This window comes from Meles meles, chromosome 4, assembly GCF_922984935.1.
Source record: "Meles meles chromosome 4, mMelMel3.1 paternal haplotype, whole genome shotgun sequence".
Classification (NCBI taxonomy): Eukaryota; Metazoa; Chordata; class Mammalia; order Carnivora; family Mustelidae; genus Meles; species Meles meles.
The window spans coordinates 146,051,488-146,057,055 of record NC_060069.1 but is presented as its reverse complement, the minus strand read 5'-3'; positions in this window follow the sequence as shown (position 1 = coordinate 146,057,055).

Below are 5,568 nucleotides of genomic sequence, written 5' to 3'. Positions count from 1 at the left end.
AAGGAGGAATGCTAGCAGGAGTGCACTCCATGAACATTTTTAACTTTTTTTATTTTTTTATTTTTAAGCTTGACTTTGCAACCCTGAGGTCAAGAGTCGCATGCTCCACTGACTGAGTCAGCCAGCCAGTCGCTCCTATAGTACATATATTTTTTTAATCTTTATTTTCTAAAGATGTTATTTATTTATTTGAGAGAGAGAGAGAAGGAGAGAAAGAGAGAGCGAGAGAGAGAGGAGAGCATGAGTGTGGGGAGGGGCAGAGGGAGAAGGAGAAGCAGACTCCCCTGCCAAACTGGGAGCCTGATACAGGGCTCTGATCCCAGGACCCTGAGATCATGACCTGAGCCAATGGCAGATGCTTAACTGACTGTGCCACCCAGGTGCCCCATCTATATGTACATTTTCATATTCAACTGCATTTCATTTCTCCAGAAGCCCACCGAAACATACACACACTCCACTGCTACCTTAGCACATTAAGGAGTTAGTAAGGAGTGATGTTGAAGTGAAGGTACCATTTTGACCCACGGTAGGACACTAATAGAAAGAAAAGCCTTGCGTTGGCACCTGCTTTTTCCTTTGTTCTTACACTTTTAGGAGTTGTGTGTTTGTCTGTACCTTTCAGGCCAGGGGGAAGTGGAGGATGTGGAATTGATAGGAGATCCTTGATAGAAATGCGTGTGTGTGTTTATTACATAGTAAGTGCAAAATGCATAGCAAGTGCTTCTTTAATTATTTGATTTCTTTAACATAGTTTATTCCAAATGCTTCACAGACCTCCAGCTATGAGGGTGGGGGTTCATAACCGAGAGCCCCTGCTGTTGTACTCTGAAATCCATCCTGTGTGCTCCGAGGGCACGCCTCCCACCTGCTGCTCTCAGCCGGACACTCAGTCTGGCAGGCCTGCCGCTGGAAGACTGGGATCCTTCTTGTTCTGGACTTGGGCTCAAGGAAACCCTGTCTTGGCCTCTGCTGCTCAGGAGAACCAGAACAACATATTCAAGCTGATGAAAAGCACAGCTTTGCAAGACGAAGACTATGTGTTTGGTATGCTGCATTTGGGGACATAAAGGAGGAAGAGAGGGAGTGTATCTATTTGGGTTAGCTGATAGAGGTGCCCAGAACTCTCAAGATTGCACAAGAAATTAGTAACAGTGGTATCCCATGTGAGGTTTTGGGAAGAATGAATGGGGACCAGAGCTGGGGGAGAAACTTTTCAAAGTATACCCTATAATACACAGTTCCTTGATTTTCCAAGCAAGTAAACGTACAGTAATTTGAAAATGTAAAATTATGTATTTGGATTAAAAACAACAACAACAACAACAACCATGAATTGGAGAAAAACAAAGCATACGCTTTGGAGATGGATCCGAGTTTGAGTCCTCACTCAGCTGGTGATTTTGGGAGAATAATGGCTCTCGGGAGGGTCACTGGGCTCTTGGATTCCAGATGTCAGTGAGTTGCTTTTCTCCTTGAATTCTATGATCTCATTTACTGGCTCTCAAGAAGGCATATTCTGCCAGCCCCATTGCCACTGGGCTTGGCCTTGGACTGGCTCGGGCGAGGGGCCTGCGAGGCCACCAGCTAGTGAGTCTGAGAGGCTCTCAAGAACCGGTGCACTGAGCAGACCTTGCTGTCCCTTCCTTCCGCCAGGGAACCAGAAGTGCCGAGCTTGGGCGGGGGGTGGGGGGTGGGGGGTGGGGGGGAGCAGCCAGGTGGTGGGGGAGGAAGGGTGGGCAGGGAGCGGGTGTTGGGGGTGGGGAGTGTGGGCGTGGGGAGGGCGGGCAGAGGGCTGCTTTGACAGCTTGGATTCTTGGAATAAAGCCGCTGAGCCACAGCTGGCTTGTAGCTGCGGCCCCCTGATGTGTCATGCGAGCAAAGCAAACTTCTGTGGTTGAAAACCACTGTGGTTATTCCCTCAACTTTTTATTTTTATAAAAATTTCAGAATAATGTTGAAAGGGTATTAGGATCGACACCTCACTTAGCTTCCCTGGTTGCTAACATTTTGCCACATTTGCTAAATTTCTCTTGCTCCCACTCTAGATACAAAGCCCTTGATTTTTACCGAGGCATTGGAGTTATAGGCATGATGATGCTGTACCCCTAAGTCTTTTCACGTTATATCCTAAGACATGGACTTTCTCCTGTATGACCATAATACTGTTGCCAGGTCCAAAAAACCAGTTTTTTGTTTACCACTGTTATCACCAGCAGTGATACTGTTTACCATACAGTTCATATTCAAATTTGTCAAAATAATATCCTTGGAATTTTTTTTTTCTTTCTGATCCAAAACCCAGGTGAGGATCATACATGGCTACTCATCATCTATCTCTCTAGTCTCCTTTAATTTAGAACAGTTCTTGAACTCTTTTGGTTCCTCTTTCATGGAACCAAGATTTTCAAAGAGCTCAGACCAGTTGTTTTGTGGAATATATCATTTCCTGGGTATATCTGATTTCTCTTCCTCATGATTCTTTAGATTCAGGTCAAACAGTTGTGGCTGGAATATTACACGTGTCCCATTGTTTATTCCAACCGGGAGGCATAAATAATGTCATTGTTCCATTTGGGGTGATGATAAATTCTGACCCCTTGTTAAGTTGTTGTCCACCAGATTTCTCCAATGACGTTTCCTTTGTCCCTCTGTGGGGATAATCTGTGGGGTGATACTTAGACACTTGGTGAATATCTTGATCCCAACAAAATTTCCCACTGCTTTCAGCATCCATAGGTGATCCCTTTCTGAATCAATTATTACCTGCGTAGTGGTGATTCCATGGTGGCAACCCCCCCCCCCCCGGCCCCATTCTGTTATCCTATTATGTGGATTTTGTAAAGAAAACTTCCTCTCTGCTCCCATTTATTTTATTTTTTTTAAAGGTTTTATTTATTTATTTGACAGAGAGAGAGAGCACAAGTAGGCAGAGAGGCAGGCAGAGAGAAAGGAGGGGAAGCAGGCTCCCTGCTGAGCAGAGAGCTCGATGTGGGGCTCGATCCCAGGACCCTGAGATCATGATCTGAGCCCAAGGCAGAGGCTTTAACCCACTGAGCCACCCAGGCGCCCCATCTGCTCCCATTTATTTTTGAGTATCACTATGGACTCATGCATTTTTTAAAACCATATCTAATGTTATAATCCTTCATCATTATCCTTTTGTTATTTAAACTGTCCTGAATTTGGTCAATGGGAGCTCTTGTCAAGCTGGATCCTGTGTCCTTTTTACATGTTTCTGCCGGCCTTTTGAGAATTTTCTTGTTTTCTGGCACAGTAAGATGTTCTAGGCTGACCTTTGATATTTACTGCCACAGACCTGATGATTCTTTTTATTTGGGAGAGAGACTGAGAGAGTGAGACTAAGATTTGGGGAGAATGTTGATAAAGGAGGTGGGAAAGGAGATTTCGCATTAGCAAATATTTTGAGGGAATTCTTGACCAAAGATTTACCTTGGGTAGGTCTCTCAGGTTCCCCCAAACCCGAATCTCCTCTTCTGGAAAATAAAGATTATTATGCCTATTGAATGAATAGGTTTGCAAAAATGAGCAAACTTGATTGATTGGCATATGTTCAACATTCAATTACCATTACTAACATGCTTCCAACCAAGTTAATTTCTGTGATACTTGAGACTTCCAATTCCTCTTCCCACTGTGGTTGATTTATGATTAAATTTGTTTAAATTCATGTTCTGAGGCTTTGTTTAAATATTGCTCTACAACCAGATGGGGTTAAAATCTAAAGGGCTGATGAACAAAGGTCTTCCAAGGGTGTAAGTATACATGAATTTAAGGAGGGAGCAAAAGACAAACACATAATCCCCACAGATGTATATGTATACTTCACGGTTTGAAACAGAATCTTAAATGAGAGGTGGCGTGGTAAAACTTGGCCGGCTTTAAGTCCAAGATCGGCTGATTCCATTTATGTTAAAAGGGAAGGGAATGACACTCCCTGAGCAACTGATGTGAACGTAAAATTCAGAACAAGGAGACCCATGTATGGAGGCAGAGAGTGTTTCATTTTTCTTCCAGTTTTGTAACTGGCACACAACACTGTTTAAGGGGCACAGCACAAAGACTTGAAATACACGCAGATCGCCCAAGGATTAGCGCACGAAGTTAGTATCTGTTGCTTCGGAGACTGTGATGAGAACTTTGAGGATTTATATTTTTAGCAACTTTCAAATATACCATATTGTTAATTACAGTCATCATGTTGGACATTACCTCCCCAATTCTGATTGATCTTATAGCTGGAGGTCTACTTGCTGACCACAGTTCACCCAGGTCCGCAAGGGAAGGCGCGGGTGCCGTGCCCAGTATTTGTTCTTTAGCCGGTGCCGCCCCCTGGTGGTGACATCTTCCCATTGCAAGTCGGAGCCGAGGGGAAAGGCCATGCGCTTAATTTGTAAACTTAAACGCCCCAAGTAAAGCCACAGCATTCGACAACTCTGAATAAACATCATTGTCATACTTCACCCAGGTTATACTTGCTTCGATAGCAATAATACGCTGTTATGACAAAGGAGTTAGACGCTGAGCTGGAACTTCCCGCAAAGGAAGTCAATCATTCAACACCTATCTATTGAGTGCCTACTGTGTGCCCGGCACGGCTCTGGCCCCTTGGGATAGAGACAAAATTCCACCCCAGTGAGATAGGGAAACTGAGGGACTCCATAAAAATCTGCTTTTTGCTCCTTTTCCTGCTTCAGTTCTTGCTAGGACTTGCACCCCCACTTTACACATGCCTTATAATATAGTGTGTATCCTCTTTGTAAGGGACCAGGAGTGAATGATTTCTTTAGAACAGATAATTTCTATTCTATTCCATTCCATTCCATTCCATTCCATTCCACTCAGGTGAGAATGGCGAGGAAGCGTTTCTATGGTATTCCAGACCACCAGAGCTAGACAGCTGGACACCAAGATCCCCCCGGGATCACAGGAGTAAGACCTGAGCCCTCACCTCTGTTCTAACTGGTTCCTGGACGCCTACGAGGACACCGCCGTCCTCACCAAAAACTCCCAGGCTCCGAGCAAAGACGAGGCCCTCTCTTTCCTTTCTGAGTCTCCCCGACACCCTGTCTGGACCTGCACTCTCTCTAGACCTTCCATAAACTCTGCTTTCCCCTCCTGCGGGCTCGTGTTTCATTTCCATCCTGCACACAGCCAGGGATCCTCTCAAGAGGCTGGCCCTGCGGTCCACCCCCCCCCCCCCCAGGTTCCTAGAGGACCTGCCGGCATCACCAGGATGCCTGTAACATGCTCTCTCTATACTCCAAATACTACATAAACCAATTCGTTAAGAGTTCTATGGCTTATAGAGTTCCCTTCAATGGCCCAGTAAATGCAGAAGCCTGGTATAGGTCCCTCCGCCCACCTAAGAACTCACCCTTGCAAAACCGAGAATTGAGCTGTCGTCAGCGTGACCGGCCGGGCTGACCACGGAAGTCGTCTTTGCCCAGTTTTTCCTCTGCGGGAAGCAAGGGTTTCGTCCAGCTCTCTGGTCTCGAACTCGCGGAGGCAGGCGGGTGAGGGAGCCAGTCAGACTGCGCGACTCCA